Genomic DNA, 20,777 nt, shown 5'->3' on the forward strand with positions numbered 1-20,777 from the left:
AACATAATTTAGGCTTCATTACTCTGCCAGACTATCCATTATATCTGGTGGCCCTTTTGGAGAGCAAAGAAACCCTTCCCTTTTTAAGCTGATCTCCCTGTAAAAATGCACTTTTAATATCCATTGATATACATTCCTAAATATTTGTTGCAAACACCAACAGAACTTTTGATAGTTGCATTATGTGAACCCACCTTTATATCGCGATCCCCTCAGTTTTTCTTCAAAATCTCATGCCACTCCTTTATGAGACACTTTTCCACCCACGTTCATCTAGTTGATAGGGGACATGTAGCCCTATCTGGCAAAGTTCAACAATGCAGATTATAAAATAAGAGAGGAGCAGGATTAAGCCATTAGATCATGGCCAATTTGTTTTTCAACCCCAGTCTCCTGCCACCTTCCCAAAACCCTTGATCCCCTTACTAGTCAAGTCTATCTGTGTCTCTTAAATACGCTGAATGACTTGGCCTCCACAGCCCTCTGTGGCAATGAATTCCACAGATTAACGATCCAATTTAAGAAATCCTTTCTCATCCTAGCTCTAAAGGATTGTCCCCCTTCACTCTGAGTTTGTGCACACAGATCCTAGACTCTCCTGTTAATAGAAATATATTTTCCATTCTGTCCAGGCTTCTCAGTATTCTGTAAGTTTCAATCAGATTCTTCCTCATCCTTATAAACACCATCAAGTACAGACCCAGAGTCCTCACCCATTCCTTGTATGGCAAACCCTTAATCCCCTGGATAATTCTTGTAAATCTCCTCATGACCCCATCCAAGGCCAGCATATCCTTCCTTCGATACAGTACCCAAAACTGCTGACAATATTCCAAATGCTGTCTAACCTAAGCCTTATACAGCCTCAATAGTACATCTCTGCCCTTGCATTCTCGCTGTCTTGAAATGAATGCTGACATTGCATTTGCCTTCCTATCTGCCAGCTGAAACTGCATGTTGACCTTAAGAGAATCTGAACCAGGATCCTCAAGTCCCTTTGTGCTTCAGATTTCTGAAGCCTTTTCCCATTTAAAAAAGTCTACACCTCTTCATACCAAAGTGCATAACCTCACATGTTCTCACATCATACTCCATCTGCCATTTTATTTTACCCACTCTCCGAGCCTGTCCAAGACCTTCTGCAGCCTCCATACTTCCTCCATGCTATGTCCCTCCAACTATCCATGTGTCATCTGCAAATTTAGCAACAATGGCCTCAGTTCTTTCGTACAGATTATTAATGAATAACATGAATAAATGTGGTCCCAGCTCATCATGAAAAAGGCACCTTTATCCCTACTCTCTGCCTTCTGCCAGTCAGCCAATGCTCTGTCCATGCCAGTACCTTGCCCCTAATACCATCGGCTCTTATGTAGCAGCGTCCTATGTGGCAGCTTGTCAAAGGCTTGCTGAATTCCAAATCAATCCTATCCATTGGCTGTCCTTCATCTAAGTTGCTTGTTATCTCCTCAAAGAATTCTAACAGATTTGTCTGGCAAGACCTCCCCTTGAGGAAAGCGTGCTGATTCAGACCTATTTTACAATGCACTTCAATTACTCTGTAATCTCATCCTTAATAATGGACTCTAAAAACTTGGAGCAGTTTATGGTCGACCCTACTGGGGAACAGGCAATTCTGGATTTGGTCATTTGTAATGAGGCAGACTTGATGAAGGAGCTTAAGGTGAAGAAATCCCTAGTGAGCAGTGACCATAATATGGTAGAATCCACCTTGCAGTTTGACTAACTGGGCATAGTTTTCTGCCTTCTGCATCCCTCCCTTCTTAAACAGGTATTACATTTGCAATTTCTAGGCCTCTGGCACCCTCCCTGACCCCAATGATTCCTGAAAGGCCACCACCAGTGCATCTCCAATCTCCTCAGCTAACTCCCTCAGAATCCTGGGGTGTAGTCCATTTGGTCTGGGTATTTAACCACCTTCAGATATCTGACCTTCCCCTTCGTGATGGCCAATAACACCTCCCACCCCCACCCCCTCCTACACACTCACACTCACACACTCACACACGCACACTCCACACACACACACACACACACACACACACACTCTCTCTCTCTCTCACACTCTCTCTCTCACACTCTCTCTCTCTCTCTCTCTCTCTCTCTTTGAAGCTCTGGTACCCTGCTGGGGTCTTCCACTGTGACAACTGATGCAGAGAACATATTAAGTTCCTCTGCCAGTTCTTTGTTTCCTTATTGCTACTGCTCCAGCCTTATTTTCCAGGAGTCTAATGTCCACTGTTGCCTCCCTCTACCTTTGATTTATCTTGTCAAAATACTCTTGCAGTCTTATCTCATGTTACCAGCTAACTTAGCCTCATATTTTATCTTCTTCTTTCCACCCCTCCCCCTCCCCATTGCGTTTTTAGTATCCTCTTGTTTTTAAAGGCTTCCCAATCCTCTGGGTCCTCACTAATCTTTACCACATTTGTATGCCTTTTCTTTTGATTTAATGCTGTCCCTGACTTCCTTTGTCAACCATGGTTTCTTCATCCTTCCCTCAGTATGTTTCTTCTTCCTTGGGATGAATTTCTGCTGTGCCTCCAGAATTACCCCAGAAACTCCTGCCAGTGCTACTGCGCTGTTTTCCTTCCCTGCTAGACTCCCCTTCCAATCAACTCTGGCCAGCTCCTCCTCCATGTTTTTTGTATTTATCTTTACTCAAACTGCAAGGTAAATTCTACCATATTATGGTCACTGCTAACTAGGGGTTCCTTCACCTTACACTCCCTAATCAAGTCTGCCTCAATACACTTCACCAAATGCAGAATTGCCTGTTCCCTTGTGGGGTCTATCATAAACTGCTGAAAGACATTGTCTGTTAGACATTCCGTAAATTCCTTTTCTTTCGTTCTGCTACCAATCTTAATTGCCCAATCCACCGACATATTGAAGATCCCATGATTACTGTAATGATGCCTGTCTTACATGCATTTTCTATCAGTTGATTTATTTTCTTCCCCAAATCCTGACTATAATTAGGAGACTTGTACATAACTCCCATCAGAGTCTTCTTACTTTTGTAGTTCCTCAACCCACAAAGAGACTCTGTGCCTTCTGACTCTATATCACTTCTTACTATCGATTTAATTTCATTTCTTACTAACAATGCAGCCTTGGCCACATCTGCCTCTTCTTTCGATCGGGCCTATATCCTTGGATATTTAGTTCCCAGTCCTGATCGCCATACAACCATGTCTTTGTGAATACCCACAACATCTTACTGCCAATTTCAATGTATGGTACAAGCTCATTTACCTTATTTCATATTCTGTACACATTTAAGGATAACACCCTTAGTCCTGCCTTTACTGCCCCACTTCTAGAGTTGTCCCCTAATTTGCTGACCCTGAAGTTAGATTCCTGACCTTTTCCATACTTTCTTTCCTATTACTACTACTGGAAAATGTAGCCTCCACTGAGCTCAATAATTCCCCCTTTCACACTTTCCATAATTTCTCACACAACTGAACCTAATGCCCATTATTTAGATGAAAGCCCAATACACCACAGTTCCAACATGATTCAGGTAAAGCTTGTCCTGCTGAAACAGCTCCCCCCTTTCCTGGTACTGATGCCAATGTCCCATGAATTCAATCCCATTTCTCCCACACCACTCTCTGAGCTAAGCAATAACCTCTTAAAGTTGGTTGATCCTGTGCTAATTAGCTTGTGGCTCAGGTAGTGATCTGGAGAGTATTACCTTTTCAGCTCTGCTTTTTAATTTAGCTCCTAGCTGCTCATATTCCCTCCGCAGAACCTTGTTCTTCTACATGGACCAATACAACTGGATCTTTCTCCTCCCACTTCAAGTTTCTCTGCAGGCCAGATGAGGTATCCCAAACCTTGCACTAGATATGGGCAAAGTCTGGACACGTGCTGAATGTGGAAGTATTCATAACTTTGGGCAGTCTTATAGGAATCCAAGCAACGTGAGCTATAGTGAGAATGAGTGGTTGAGTCAGGCAACAAGTCTGGCAAGGCCCAGATGTTGAAATCATCTTCCGTATTAATGTTTGTTATAAGTGATGTGGAGATTCTCATTAAGCAATAGCAAGATGCCAAGCAAGAGAGTTTAACACTTGTTAAACACCTTGTTGACACCACAACTTAACTCAACATAATCATGTTGCCATTTTATCAAACTCACTTTCAAGAAACTATGAACCTGCAACCCAAGGTCTCGTTCAGCGATACTCCCCAACACCCTGTCATTAAGTGTGTAGGTCCTACCCTGATTTTCCTTACCAAAATGTAATCCCTCATTTTTCTAAATTAGACTCCATCTGCCACTCCTTGTCCCATCAGTCCATCTAATCAGGGTCCCGTTGTACTCGCAGACAATCTTCTTCACTGTCCACCATGCCACTAATTTTGGTGTCGCCTGCCAACTTACTAACCATAACTCCTCTGTTCGCATCCAAATTATTTATATAAATGACAAAAAGTAGTGGACACTGCACCAATCTTTGTGGCACACCATTATTCACAGGCTTCCAGTCTACAAAACAACACTCTACCACCACCCTTTGTCTCTTACCTTCAAGCTAATTTTGTGTCCAAATGGCTAGCTCTCCCTGGATTCCACGTGACCTAACCTAGCTAAGCAGTCTACCATTTGGAACCTTGTCAAATGTCTTCCTCATCAGTCTATAGTTCCCTGACTTTTCCTTACCACCTTTTGTTTCATAATGCTACCATATTAGCAACCCTCCATTCTTCCGGCACCTCACCTGTGGCTATCCATAATACAAATATCTCAGCAAGAGGCCTGGCAATGAGTTCCCTAGCTTCGCAATCCTCAGTGTAAAGGGTGTATATATTGCTTAAAGGCGGTGTTTTGCATCAATCTTACACCTACCCCAACTGCCAGTTACTTGCCTGGCAAACACTTAGTATTTGCAGCAAAGAGGCGGCCATTTATTCAACTATGTATCAATCCTCAATGAATTGGTCGGAGGTACCTGTTAATCGCAGTCCCAGCACTTTGTGTCAGCGCCCTCCTCCTCCTCTCCCCTCACCCCACCCTAACACTTCAGATTATCGTCCTGCAGATTGGCCACTGTCAGGTGTCTGGTCCAGGAATCTTAGTGAGGAGTTCCATAACTCTGCAGTCCACGGAGTGGGCCGCAATCAGTTCATTAGCTTGGTAGTGGCCATTCTAGGGTTTGGCTGATGTGAACACAGAAATCAGGAGGTTTGGGCATGTCTTTCCAAGGGCTATCCATCATGTTGGTCATGCAGGTGGGTTATTGTTGTTCTGTCAGGTCATCCTCAGAACCTTTGGGGAGGAGGAAAGGGGATTATGGGGTCAAAATAGTAATTACATCGGACTGTTTGGAACAGGGGCCTGCAGACTTTGGGCAAAAGTGCAGTATGATTGTGAAATGGGGGAGCAGGATACCAAAGGGACTGTAAAGTAATGAGGTGGGGAGGGGGGGAGAACAGTAAGGAGTCATCTAGTCATCTATAGTCAGTAGCAACCTGACTTCAAATGGTGAAAAACCAGATGCAAATACATATTTGCCTGTAAAATTGAGACTGGGTTAGAAGGTGACACAGCTGTGGATGAATGTGGAAGGAATACTGGGGACTTGGGGAAGTAAGTGGTTAATAGGATTGACGGGATGGGCTACTAGGAAGACGATGTGGATTTTTGGGGGCTCATAAACCTGGTTAGGCTAAGGATGGAAACTGCTGGAGGAACACCTTTGATTATGCTGGAAATCAGAAGTGCACAATTGGAAGAAAATGGCTGCAACCACACTTGGAATTGGAGGGGTAAATGACTCAGTCTGTAAGGGAGGGCACTGCAGCCCACACCACTCAGAAGCCTTTTAAAGGGGAACAATATATATGTACTTCCTGGCAACTCTGCACCCTTAACCTTCTCTGAGGGTGGCACCTCCTTGGAATAGGCACTATTTGGCAGCTACACCTTTGTGCACAGAGGGATCCAAACATGGGAGCATGTCATCTAGGAAGGCCAAAGATGCCAACAGCACACACTGTTGTACACTTTAGCTGATGTCATCAGTTGTGTGTAAACCTCAATTCATGAAGTCTCTTATTTGCCCATAAGCTGCTGCTGGATGGTGTGACAATCCATTGAATGCTTACACAGAGAGAATCAAAAGCAGAGGCATGAAAATTAGTCAACAAAATTTATGTACAAATTTTAAAAACAATGCATCCTTCTTCACCCGTGCCACCAAAATGTCCTCAATATGTTTTCTTCTTTTCCTCCCTCTGCATTCCTTGGTGCTGCAGCCAGGGTGGAGGGAGCCTGCTTTGATATAGAGGCAGTTGGCCCTTGAAGTTCAGTGGGAGTGACCCCAAGGGTGTTTGTGTCTCAACTAGTTGGACGGGCTGTAAATCTTGTCAGAGGCAGGTTGACTTTCCTGGCTTGAATTTCCAAGGGGCACAGTCATCTCTACAGTGTCCTGAGTGGAAATTGACAAGGTGCCTGTGTGCAGTTCCTCTTCCTGCTGCATGCCACCTAGCACATTCCTGTGTGTTTGTGAGATGTAGCCCCTGGACTAGGGTCAAGATTTCACATTCTGCTGAGCCATACCTGTGTGTCCTGCCAACAGGCACCCCCTGAGGATGCTGGACTTGCTTCCAATAACAGCTGCCAACCTGTTAATTGCAGGCAGACAAACAGTTGCTGCCCTGTTGTAGTTTGTATCCAAAGAGGGCTATTGTGTCCCACATACCTGCTGCTGTTCCTCCCTGTGTATTTGTACAAAGTCCCTAATCAGAGAACTGAGCAGGTGACTGCATTCCACCACCACTGCACCCCCCCCCCCCCCCCCCCCCCCTCCTCCAGAGCCATTTCCTCCACGGTCAGCAGTTGGGAGAAAGTGAAGATTGCAGATGCTGGAGATCGGGGTAGAGAGTGTGGTGCTGGAAAGCACAGCCAGTCAGGCAGCATCCAATGAGCAGGACAATCGACGTTTCAGGCGTAAGCTTGATGAAGGGTTTCTGCTGGATGCTCCAGTTTTCTTCTACAATCCAAAGATGTGCAACTTAGGTTGTTAATGTGAAGGTTAATAATTTGGGCTGATACTCTGGAGTGTTGTGTACAGTTGAGGGTACTGTTTATAGGAAAGATATGAATGCATTGAACATAGTGCAGAAGCACTTTACAAGAGTAGTTCCAGGAATGAGAATCTTCAGTTATGAGGATAGTTTGAAGAAGTTAAGACTGTTCTCCTCAGAGAAAAAGCCGAGAGAAGATTTGATCAAGGTTTTAAAAATCCTGAATGGGCTGGAGAAAGTAGGTGGGGAGAAGCTATTCCCATTTTGAAATGACAATGCATAGATTTAAAGTGGCATGCAAACGAAGCAAAAGTGATGTGAGAATTTTTTTAATATACAGAGCAAGTCGGTACAGAATGGAATGTGTTGCCTGGAAATGTGGTGAAGACAAATTCAATGCAGGCATTCAAGACACTCAAAGTTTGGTAGAAGATTTGTAGCTCGGGTGCTCGTTGTTGTGGTTCTGTTCGCCGAGCTGGGAATTTGTCTTGCAAACGTTTCGTCCCCTGTCTAGGTGACATCCTCAGTGCTTGGGAGCCTCCTGTGAAGCGCTTCTGTGCTGTTTCCTCCGGCATTTATAGTGGCCTGTCTCTGCCGCTTCCTGTTGTCAGTTCGAGCTGTCCACTGTAGGATGTCACCTAGACAGGGGACGAAACGTTTGCAAGACAAATTCCCAGCTCGGCGAACAAAACCACAACATTCAAGACACTGTTCGATGACTAGTTGGATAGAAATGGAGTCATAGAGATGTACAGCATTGAAACAAACCCTCCAACTCGTCCATGCCAACCAGATATCCTAACCAAATCTAGTCCCACTTGACCCATATCCCTCTAAGCCATTCCTATTCATACACCCATCCAGATGCCTTTTAAATGTTGTAATTGTACCAGCCTCCACCACTTCCTGTGACAGCTCCTTGAATACATGCACCTCTGCGTGAAAACGTTGCCCTCTAGGTCACTTTTATATCTTTTCCCTCTCACCCTAAACCTATGCTGTTTAGTTCTGGACTCCCACACCCCAGGAAAAAGACCTTGTCTATTTACCCTATCCAGGCCCCTCATGATTTTCTAAATCTTCATAAGGTCTCACCCCTCAGCCTTCAATGCTTCAGAGAAAACAGCCCCAGCCTATTCAGCCTCTCCCTGTAGCTCAAAACCTCCAACCCTGGCAACATTCTTGTAAATCTTTTCTGAACCCTTTCAAGTTTCACAACATCCTTCCAAAAGGAGGGAGACCAGAATTGGACACTATATTCTCAAACTTTCCTAACCAATGTCCTGTACAGCCACAACATGAACTCTCAACTCCTATACTCAGTGTTCTATCCAATAAAGGAAAGCATACCAAATGCTTTCTCCACTATCCTATCTACCTGTGACTGCACTTTCAAAGGACTATGAACCTGCACTCAAGGTGTCTTTGTTCAGCAACACTCCCCAGGACCTTACTATTGAGTGTATCAGTCTTGCTGAGATTTGCCTTTCCAAAATACAACACCTTAATTTACCAAAATTAAACTCCATCTGTCACTCCTCAGCCCATCGGGCCATCTGATCAAGATCTGAGGTAGCCTTCTTCACTGTCCACTACACCTCCAATTTTGGTGTCATCTGCAAACTTACCAACTATACCTCTTACGCTCACAACCAAATCATTTATATAAATGACAAAAAGCAGTGGACCCAGCACTGATCCTTGTGGCACATCACTGGTCACAGGCCTTCAGTCTGAGAGGCAACCCTCCACCACCACCCTCTGTCTTCTACCTTCAAGCCAGTTATGTATCCAAATGGTTCGTTCTCCCTGTATTCCATGAGATCTAACCTTGCTAACCAGTCTACCATGAGCAACCTTGTCCACTGCCTTATTGAACTACATATAGATCATGATGATGGGCTTTTGCCCGAAACGTCGATTTCGCTGCTCGTTGGATGCTGCCTGAACTGCTGTGCTCTTCCAGCACCACTAATCCAGTATTTGGTTTTCAGCATCTGCAGTCATTGTTTTTACCTACATATAGATCATGCCCACCGCTCTACCCTCATCAATCCTCTTTGTTACTTCAAAAAACAATCAAGTTAGCGAGACATGATTTCTCACGCACAAAGCCACACTGACTGTCCCTAATCAGTTCATGCCTTACCAGATGCATGTAGATCCTGTATGTCAGGATTCCCTCCAACAATGTGCCCACCACCAATGGTCAGGCTCACCAGTCTATAGTTCCCTGGCTTTTCCTGACCACCTTTCTTAAATAGTTACACCATGTTAACCAACCTCCAGTCTTCCGGCATCTCACCTGTGACTATCAATGATACAACATCTCAGCAAGGGGCCCAGCAATAACTTCCCTTGCTTCCCACTGAGTTCGAGGGTACACCTGATCAGGTGTACACCTGGGGATTTATCCACTTTTATGTATTTTAATACATCCAGCACCACCACCTCTGTAATATGGACATTTTTTAAAATGTCACCATCTATTTCCCCACATTCTATATCTTCCATGCCCTTCTCCATAGTAAACACTGATGCAAAATACTTGTTTAGTACCTCCCCCATCTCTTGTTGTTCCATACATTGGCTGCTTTGCTGGGATCTTTGAGGGGTCCTATTCTCTCCCTAGTTACCCTTTTGTCCTTAATATATTTATAAAATCCCTTTGGATTTTCCTTAACCTTATTTGCCAAAGCTATCTCATGTCCCCTTTTTGCCCTCCTGATTTCCCTGTTAGCTACACTCCTACTGCCTTTACACTCTTCTAAGGATTCACTTGATCTATCCTATCCAGACCTGACATATGCTTCCTTCTTTTTCTTGACCAAAACCTCAATTTCTCTCATCATCCAGCATTCCCTACAACTACCAGCCTTGCCTTTCACCTCAATACTGTCTCTGGACTGTTGTTATCTCATTTTTGAAGGCTTCCCATTTTCCAGCTGTCCCTTTATCTGCGAATATTTGTCCCGAATCAACTTTTGAAAGTTCTTGCCTAATGCTGTCGAAATTGGCCTTCCACAAATTTAGACCTTTAACTTTTAGATCTGATCTATCCTTTTAAACCTAATAGAATTATGGTCGCTGACCCCAAAGTGCTCCCCCACTGACGCCTCAGTCACCTGCCCTGTCTTATTTCCCAAGAGTAGGTCAAGTTTTACACCTTCTGTAGTAGGTACATCCACCTACTGAATTAGAACATTTTCTTGTACACGCCTAACAAATTCCTCTCCATCTAAACCCTTAACACTATGGCAGTCCCAGTCTATGTTTGAAAAGTTAAAATCCCCCACCATAACCTCCCTATTATTCTTACAGATAACTGAGACCTCCTTACAAATTTGTTTTTCAATTTCCCACTGACTGTTGGGGGTCTATAATACAATCCCAATAAGGTGATCATCCTTTTCTTATTTCTCAGTTCCACCCAAATAACTTTCCTGGATGTATTCTCAGGAATATCCTCCCTAAGTACATCCCTAATGCTATCTCTTATCAAAAACGCTACTCCCCCTCCATTCTTGCCTACCCCCCCCACCACCACCACCACCATCTCTGAGATATCCTTGACATTGGCACCAGGGCAGCAACACACCATTCTGGTTTCTCACTGCCGGCCACAGAAACATCTGTCTATGCCTCTGACTAGAGGTCCCCTATCAAAAACAATTGCTTGGAACCTGACGTACCCCTCATTACATTGGAGCCATTCTCGGTATCAGAAACTTGGTTATTCGTGCTACGCTCCCCTGAGAGTCCATCACCCACTACATTTTCTAAAGCAGCATACTTACTTGAGATGGGGATAGCCACAAGACACCCCTGCACTACCTGCCTACCCCTCCTACCTTTCCTGGATTTCACCCATCTACCTGACTCTATCTGTAGCTTTTCTCCCTTCCTATAGCTGCTATCTATGATACACCCTCGCTTCTGTAAATTCCTTATTGCCTCTAACTGCCGCTCCAACCAAACCATGCGATCTGAAAGGATTCACACCAACGACACTTCCTGCAGGCATAATCGTCAGTGACATGGAAACTCCCACATCCGACAGGAAGAGCACACCACTCTACTAAAGGCCATCTTTGCTCCTTCACGATCTCCAGACACAGAAAATAGCATCGTCTTATTGCTCTTAAAAGAGAAACACTGCTCCAATCTAACTTAATACTTATGGCTTATACTTTTGAAATTGATCGAGACAGATCTCAATAAAACATATAATCAATAAGGAATCCGTTCTACTCATGTAGATTTACAGCAAGGCTACACTTAAAAACTATGCACTTGTCTGTTCCTGTGCTGTGAACTCTCCCACACAGGTTTCTCCATGGTGTGTAGGGTTTTGGAGGAAAGGCAGGAGATTGACACTAGGTAATAGAAACGGTGCAGGCCCAATAGGCCAAGTGGCACTGTAACTTTGAATTGTGAGATGTGTGATTGAAAACTTTCATTGCATGCCTTCATCCACCCCATTTTCCCAAATTTGAGATTGCAACAACCTGTAGCTAAGAGTTTGGAATAGTTGGCTGGACGGTTGGGTTGTGAAGCAGTGCAATGCCAAAAACGTGGGTTCACTTCCCACCACCAGCTGAGGTGACCATGAAGGTCTCTTCTTTTCTTTTCCACGTCACCCCTTGCCTGAGGTCTGGTGGCTCTCAGGTTAAATCACCACTAGTCGTTTCTCTCCAATGAGAGAGCAGCCCCCATGGTCTGGTCAGACTATGGTGACTCACTGTGCCAATCATGCTCTTTAAGAACACAAGAATGTTTCAGGGCCAGGTTCTTGCTGGGGCTCCCTTTTAGAAGCAAGTATTCAGCATTTTCCCATTGACTTCCACTGTGGTATAATTTTGTGTTAGGGTGCACAGTCAGAGTAAACCCAAATTACACAAAAATGAGACAAAATGGAGTGAGTACTTGTGGAATTTAATTCAAAGTGGAAATTCAATGCATGGGGAAAGAGATGCTTTTTGTCAGGTTTATTGTAAATAATTTTGCTTCTTGGAGAGTTCAGTGAAGGAAGAGGAAGTGTTCCTCTTCTTTATAAGCAGCTGCTGTCAGGTACTGTGACTTAAGTTGAGAAGTTTTGAAAAATGTAAATTTTAAACAACCTAGCACAAGAAAATAGTTTTGTGCTAATTACTCAAAACGAAGTTTAAGGTATGATATGGCAACTTAATCAAGCAGAATGACCATCCTGCAACATGTGGAAAGTTGTGATCACTCAGTGTGACCTAAACAAACAGGAAGAGTCACCAGTTGCCTCAGTTTGAACTTCAGATTGTGGAGCTCAAGCAGTGGCTGAAATTACTATGGGGTGTCTGTGATAAGAGTATGGAATAATAGATGACTAGAGATATTGAGGCTTTGGTCAAGAAAAAGGAGGCATTTGTCAAGTGTAAATGACTAGGATCAAGTGAATCTCTTAGAGAGTATAAGGGGAGTAGAAGCATTCTTAAGAGGGAAATCAGGAGGGCAACAGGGGTATGACAGAACCTTGGCAGATAAGGATAATGCAAATAAATTCTACAAATGCATTAAGGGCAAAAGAGCAACTAGAGAGAGAATAAGGTCCCATAAAGATCAATGAGGTTGTCTATGTATGGAACCACAGGAGATGGGAGGATACTAAACGAATATTGTCCATCAGTATTTATTGTGGAGAAAGACATGGAACCTAGGGAACTTGGGCAAATAAATATTGATGTCTTGGAGAAGTCATTACAGAAGAGGGGGTGTTGGAGGTTTTAAAAAGCATAAAGATCATTAAATCTCCAGGACCTGATAAAGTGTATCCCATGACTTGGTGGGAAGCTAGGGAAGAAATTGTGGGGCCCTAGCAGCGTTATCTGTATCATTTTTCGGCCATGGGTGAAATTTCTTATTTAAAAGAGATTTTTAAGAAACTTTCAAATCATGAGGGGGGCTGGAAAAGTATATGTGCAGTAATTGATTGATCCCTCTCATAAAAAGATAAAGAATGAGGGGGCATGGATATAAGGTAATTTGTGAAGGAAGCTAATTTGATGTGAGAAACGTTTTTTCATACGGTGAATGATTATGATCCTGAATGCAGTGCATGAAGGATGGTGAAGGCAGGTTCAGTGGATGCATTCAAGAGGCTATTAGATGATTATTTCAGTGGATTCAATATTTGGGATTATGTATGTTTTGTATTCATCCAGTATGTGAAAGGCAGGTCCATGTCATTTGAACAAGACACTATTTCTGAGACTAACAGAAAGAGCTTAGGTTTTAGACCAGTGATAAGTAATTCCTCACCATTTCCATGTAGATTGTGCTGTTTGATTATATTTTCCAATGAAAAATATGTGACTTAACCTGTCTGAAGCTCACTCATTGAATTTTCAATGTTACAACTCAGGGACAGTAAACTTTGTTTTAATTGACACTCTCGATAAACCAGCAAAAATTATATACCTCAAATACCACAAAGTTAACTGAATTGTTCGAGCAAACAAGACCAAATCTCTCTCATGAGCTCTGAGTTTGCAACACAATGAAATTAAAGCAGTCAATGACCCTCAAAGTTGCCATGTTGTTCCTAACCATACTTTAAGAATTATAGATGTCAGACACCAAGTGAATAAAGTAAACAGAAATTAATAATTCATCATTCAATCTGTAACTTTAGTACAACAAAGCTAAATAACAAGTTAATCTGATTAATGTCTATGTATAAACCCAATCATCTTTGATCATGATTAGAAATGATAGTCACTAAATCAATATTTTGCTTCAGTTTTCACAGTCAAGGATACAAATAACATCCCAGTAGTAACAGGGAAGGGGAAGAACTTAGAACAATCATCATCACCGGGGAAAAAACACCGAAAAATCACTCTAAATCATACACATTAATCACTATTTCCATTAGTAACATTGGCATTTTTCTGAAATGCTTTGCGGATTCAGATACAAGGCCTTTACATTTGTTGTATTATCAAATTTCCCTTATCTTGTGCAATACCTTGGTGTGACCTTCTCAGATTGTTACCAGAAAAGGAAATGACAATCAGATATTGAAAGGTTAAGTAAGTGGGCAAAAAGTTGGCAATGCAGTATAATATGGGAAATGAGGAGATAATTTTGGAAAGGAGAATAAAAGAGCAAATTATTTAAATAGAGAGAAGCTGCAACACAACCAGACTTACAGGTACTTGTGTGTGAAGCATAGAAAGCTAGCACACAGGTGCGCAGATGATCAGAAAGGTTAATGGAATTTGGCTCTTATTTCAAGTTGGTTGATGTATAAGAGTAAGAACGTCTTACTGCAAAGGCAAGTTAAAAAGTAGGACCTCAAATATGGTATAATCCGTATTACTCTGTGCCATGTGTTAGAGAGAACGGGAATAGAAGGATAGAGCAGATGAACGCATGGCTGAGGGACTGGTGCAGAGGGCAGGGATTCCCATTTTTGGATCATTGGAATCTCTTTTGGAGTAGAATTGACTTGTTTACGAAGGATGGTTTGCACCAGAATTGGAAGGAAACCAGTATCCTGGTGGGGAGATTTGAGAGTGCGACTCGAGGTGTTTTCAACTAGTAAGGGGATGGAGTGGGACCCAAAGAAGTAGGGAAGACGGATAAGCCTGAGGCTCGTACAGTTGAGAAGAGGAGCAAATCAAAGAGTACAGACAGGAGCAAGGCAAAAATGAGGTACGGCTGATAAATTAAACTGTTTATTTCAATGCAAGAAGCCTGACAGGTAAGGCAGATGAAGTCAGGGCACGGTTGAGAACAAGGGACTGGGATATCATAGCTATTACAGAAATGTGGTTCAGGGAAGGGCAGGATTGGCAGCTTAATGTTCCAGGGTATAGATGGAAAGTATACTGGAAGGATAGAGAGGAGGGGAGTGGCTTTTTTGGTTAGGGATAACATTATGTGCTGTACTTAGGGAGGATATTCCTAAGAGTATGTCCAGTGAACTTATTTGAGTGGAACTGATAAATAAGAAAGGGATGATCACTTTGTTGGGATTGTATTGTAGGCCTCCCAGTAGTCAGTGGGAAATTGAGAGCAAATTTTTAAGGAAATCTCAGATATCTGTAAGAATGATAAGGTTGTAGTGGTAGGAGATTTTAACATTCCAGTTAGACTGGGACTGCCGTAGTGTTAAAGGCTTGGATGGAGAGGAATTTAAATGTGTACAAGAAAATTTTCGTATTCAGTACGCGGGTGAACATAATAAAGAAGGAGCAAAACTTGACCTTCTTTTGGAAAATAAGAGAGGGAAAATTACTGAGGTGTCAGTCAGGGAGCACATTGAGGCTGGTGATAATAATTCTATTAGTTTTAAAATAGTTCTAGAAAAGAATAGACCTGATCTAAAAGTTCAAGTTCTAAATTGGAGTACGGCCAATTTTCATGGTATTAGGCAAGAACTTACAAAAATTGATTGGGCAAGGCTATTCAGAGGTAAAGGAGCAGTTTGAAAATGGGAGGCCTTTAAAAATGAGGTGACAAGAGTCCAGAGGCAGTGTGTTTGTATTAGAAGGGCAAGCATGAGAGATGTAGTGAATGCTCGATGACTAGAAAAATTGAGGCTCTGGTCAAGAAAAAGGAGGAATAGACAGTTGGGATCGAGTGAATCCCTAGAGGAGTATGAGGGTAGTAGGAGTATACTCTCGGGAAATCAGGATGGCAAAAAGGGGACATGAGAAAGCTTTAACAAATAGACTTGAGGAGAATACAAAGAGATTGTACAAAAACATTAAGGGCAAAAGAGTAAGGAGAGAATAGGGCCCTTAAAAAGCACAAGGCCAACTATGTGTTGAACTGTAGGAGATAGTGAAATACTAAACAAGTATTTTGCATCATTTTTATGGAAGCAAGATAACTTGGAAAAAAAAGTGGCAGAAATACAGAGGTGGAGATGCTAAATGTCTTAAAACGCGTAAAGGTGGATAAATCCCCAGGACATGATCAGGTGTATCCCAGAGCTTTGTGGGAAGTTGGGAAGTGATTGCTGGGCCCCTTGCTGCGATGTTGTTTCATTGATAGCCACAGGTGAGGTGCCAAAAAGACTGGAGGATGGCTCATGTGCAGCCACTATTTTAAAAAAGGTGATAAGGAAAAGCCAGGGACTATAGACTGGTGACCCTGGAGGGGATTCTGAGGTACAGGATCTACATGTATTTGGAAAGGCGAGGACTAGTTCAGAATAGAGGTAAAAACAATGACTGCAGATGCTGGAAACCAGATTCTGGATTAGTGGTGCTGGAAGAGCACAGCAGTTCAGGCAGCATCCAAGGAGCTTCGAAATCGACCTTTTGGGCAAAAGCCCTTCATCAGGAATAAAGGCAGTGAGCCTGAAGCATGGAGAGATAAGCTAGAGGAGGGTTGGGGTGGGGAGAAAGTAGCGTAGAGTACAATGGGTGAGTGGGGGAGAAGATGAAGGTGATAGGTCAGGGAGGAGAGGGTGGAGTGGATAGGTGGAAAAGGAGATAGGCAGGTAGGACAAGTCATGGGGACAGTGCTGAGCTGGAAGTTTGGAACTAGGGTGAGGTGGGGGAGGGGGAAATGAGGAAACTGTTGAAGTCCACATTGATGCCCTGGGGTTGAAGTGTTCCAAGGCGGAAGATGAGGCGTTCTTCCTCCAGGCGTCTGGTGGTGAGGGAGCGGCAGTGAAGGAGGCCCAGGACCTCCATGTCCTCGGCAGAGTGGGAGGGGGAGTTGAAATGTTGGGCCACGGGGCGGTGTTGTTGATTGGTGCGGGTGTCCCGGAGATGTTCCCTAAAGCGCTCTGCTAGGAGGCGCCCAGTCTCCCCAGTGTAGAGGAGACCGCATCGGGAGCAACGGATACAATAAATGATATTAGTGGATGTGCAAGTAAAACTTTGATGGATGTGGAAGGCTCCTTAAGGGCCTTGGATAGAGGTGAGGGAGGAGGTGTGGGCGCAGGTTTTACAGTTCCTGCGGTGGTAGGGGAAAGTGCCAGGATGGGAGGGTGGGTCGGAGGGGGGCGTGGACCTGACCAGGTTGTCACGGAGGGAACGGCCTTTGCGGAAGGTGGAAAGGGGTGGGGAGGGAAATATATTCCTGGTGGTGTGGTCTGTTTGGAGGTGGCGGAAATGTCGGCGGATGATTTGGTTTATGCGAAGGTTGGTAGAGTGGAAGGTGAGCACCAGGGGCGTTCTGTCCTTGTTACGGTTGGAGGGGTGGGGTCTGAGGGCGGAGGTGCGGGATGTAGACAAGATGCTTTGGAGGGCATCTTTAACCATGTGGGAAGGGAAATTGGCAGATGATTTGTTAAAGATGCCCTCCAACGCATCTCGTCTACATTCAGCCCTCAGACCCCACCCCTCCAACCGTAACAAGGACAGAATGCCCCGGTGCTCACCTGATGAAGGAGCATCGCTCCGAAAGCTAGTGTGCTTCCAAATAAACCTGTTGGACTATAACCTGGCGTTGTGTGATTTTTAAAATTGATGAAGGCAGAGTGTTGGACGTTAACCAAATGGACTTCAGCAAGGCATTTAATAAATGTTCCATAAAATAGACTGGTTAGCAAGATTAGATCACATGGACTCCAGGGAGAGCTAGCCATTTAAAACAAATTTGGATTTGAGGTAAGAGAGGGTTGTTTTCAGACTGGAGGCCAGTGTCCATCTTTGTGCCATAATGGTCGATGCTGGGTCCACTGCTGTTTGACATTTATCCAAAGTTTGCATGTGATTATAGGAGGAATGAGGAATGGTTACTAATTTTGCAGTTGACAGCATTGGTGGTGTAGCGGACAGTGAAGAAGGTTATCTCAGCGTACAACGGAACCTTGATCAGATGGACTGAGGAGTAGCAGATTAAGTTTAATTTAGATAAATGTGAGGTGTTGCATTTTGATAAGACAAATTAGGGCAAGTTTTATATACTTAATGGTAGGATCCTGCGGAGTGTTGCTGATCAAAGAGACTCTTAGATACAGGTTCATAGGTCCTTGAAGGTAAACTCACAGGCAAACAGGGTAGTGAAGAAGGTGATTGGTACACTTGTCTTTATTGACGAGTGCACTGAGTATAGGAGTTGGGATGTGAGGTTGCGACTGCACAGAATATTAGACTAGATCAGATTACTTACAGTGTGGAAACAGGCCCTTCGGCCTAACAAGTCCACACCGACCCTCCGAAGAGCAACCCATCCAGACCCATTCCCCTACATTTACCCCTTCACCTAACAGTACAGGCAATTTAGCATGGCCAATTCACCTAACCTGCACATCTTTGTGACTGTGGGAGGAAACCGGAGCACCCGGAGGAAACCCACACATACATGGGGAGAATGTGCAAATTCCACACAGACAGTTGCCCAAGGTGGGAATTGAACCCTGGTCCCTGGTGCTGTGAGGCAGCAATGCTAACCACTCTGCCACCCTGCCGTCCCGCTTTTGGAATACTGTGTGCAATTCTGGTTTCCCTGCTATCAGGAAGATGTTGTGAAACCTTGAAAAGGTGCAGAAAAGATTTACAAAGATGTTGCAGTGATTACAGGATTTGAGCTACTAGAAGGGGCTGAATAGGCTGGGGCTATTTTCCCTGGAGTGTTGGAGGCTGAGGGGTGATTTATGTAAATTTATAAAATATTGAGGGGGCATGGATAGGGTGGATAGCCAAGGTCTTTTTCCCTGCTTAATGGAGTCTAAATCTAGAGGGCATACATTTAAGGTTGAGAGCAAATCTATGCAAATAAAATACTGGGGTAGCAAGGGTGGATAACCAAAATGGAGAACATTGTTCATGGTCTTAAGTTTTTGAACTGAATGTTGAGTCCTGAAAGTTGTGGAATACTTAAGTGGAAAATGAGGTCTATCCTAGCATGCCTAGGACAGAAATATTCAATATGAAAGCAAGAGGGTGTACTAAAGTGGAAGTGATCTGCATTTGGTCTGACCAATGTAAAGGATACAGGATTGTGAGTAGCGATTCCAATAGACTAAATTGAAACAAGTACAAGTGAATTACAGCCTCACCTGGAAATTTTGTTTGAGGTGTGGAACATTCAGGACGGGGAAGGTAAAAGGGCAAGTGTTACATCATGCAATTTACATGGGAAATGCCACATGGTGTGGGTGAAGAGTTGTCAGGTGAGATTCAGGAGGGGAGCAGAGTGTCATAAAAGTAACGGATCCTGCAGAATGCTGATAAAGCGGACAAGGGAACATGTGTATGGTTATGGAATTTTGCGTGAAGTGGTGGAACTGTCAGAGGTCAATGCTTTGAATGCTAAGGCTGGTGGGATGGAAAGTGAGCACAAGGGAACCCCTGTTGTGTGCGAAGGAGAGGAAGGGGATGAGGGCAGAAGTGAAAGAAATGGGTCGAACACAGCTGAGAGCCCCAACAACCACAGGTGGAGGAGTCCTCAGCTGAGCAAAAGGGAAGATATGTTGAAGCATCCCTGAGATGAAACTAAATTCTTCATAAATTGTCATTCTGATGTATACTTTCCCACATCTATAATCTAAATCGTTCTTTTATCACTAAAATGAAACAAAAGAACTGTAGATGTTGGAAATCTGAAACAAAAACAGAAGTAGTTGGCAAAATTCAGCAGATCTGGCAGCATCTGTGGAGAGGAAGCAGCATTAATGTTTCATTCTTTTCACCCCTCAGTTTCCCCACAGTGGTCCTGCACTGAGTATTTTGTAAACCAAAACTACAAATTTGTCTAGTGTCTCAATGTTGGTGTGCTATAAGCTGGGCCATAAACATCTGAACAGAATGTATACTGTTCAGTGGAAGTTGCATAATTTCATCATAACTGTCACACTTATACAAGAAATGAAATGGACCTTGAAATATTGTATCATATTTCTTTATATGTGAATATGTCACAACATTAACAAGACAATGCATTCTTTGGCATGAGAATCTCAAAAGTGGTTTTATAAGAAAGTTATAGAACTCTTACAAAGTGATTGCATTAAACGTTCCAGGTCGTAACTACTTTTGTAAATGGACTTGTGGCTTTTTTGCAATGATTTCACTTAAAAAATAAATTGTGTCCATATCTGATATTCAGCAGATCTGCCAAACTGTGTGAAATAATTAAAGTATATTAAAAGTACAAATTAGAATGTACAGTGTTCTAATACAAATGCTTAATGTGCTCCATTTCTCCTTTCTGAATTTTACAGGCACAAATCTTTTAGTTAATACTTCATGTGAAATAGTGCAGTCAGAAATTTCATTCATTAAATGTATTAACTGCTCATGTAAGAATAGCAACAATTATAATTTTGTTCCTCGTCAAACTGAATGAGAAATGTTTAACTTGAGGGGTTGGGCAAAGTAGAAGGATAGCCTGTGATAGCATGTCATTTGAATGTAATAACTAACACCAAGAAGATGCAGGTTCAAATCTCAAGTTACAAAAGGCATTATTAGCACAATATTGCCACATCAGAGAACGGAATTTTTCCATCTTGTATTAGTTCAAAACCATGAGAGATTTTGAGAGAGAAATCCATGGTCAGGGCCAATGAGAAGGGGTTTCATGCAGTTAATCACGTGGGCACATGACATGAACAAGACCAGGGCTCTCAGTAGCAGCAGACCCATTCTCCCCACCCACTTCCTCAAGTGACCAATCAGAGCAAGATTGTGCCTGTTTTGAGAGAGAATCAGTGAATAGCTGCCATTTCAATCAAAATTCTCCTGGATATATTTTAAGAATTTTGCTTCTTCAAA

At 43.2% G+C, this 20,777-nt stretch overlaps 1 protein-coding gene across 6 annotated transcripts in view; it reads left to right on the forward strand.

Annotated features, from left to right (window-relative positions):
• prkcz (protein kinase C, zeta) overlaps positions 1–20,777 on the forward strand; it is a 428,930-nt gene that overhangs the window by 394,520 nt on the left and 13,633 nt on the right. The gene's annotated exons all lie outside the window — the stretch shown is intronic.

Source organism: Chiloscyllium punctatum, chromosome 16, assembly GCF_047496795.1.
Source record: "Chiloscyllium punctatum isolate Juve2018m chromosome 16, sChiPun1.3, whole genome shotgun sequence".
Taxonomy (NCBI): Eukaryota; Metazoa; Chordata; class Chondrichthyes; order Orectolobiformes; family Hemiscylliidae; genus Chiloscyllium; species Chiloscyllium punctatum.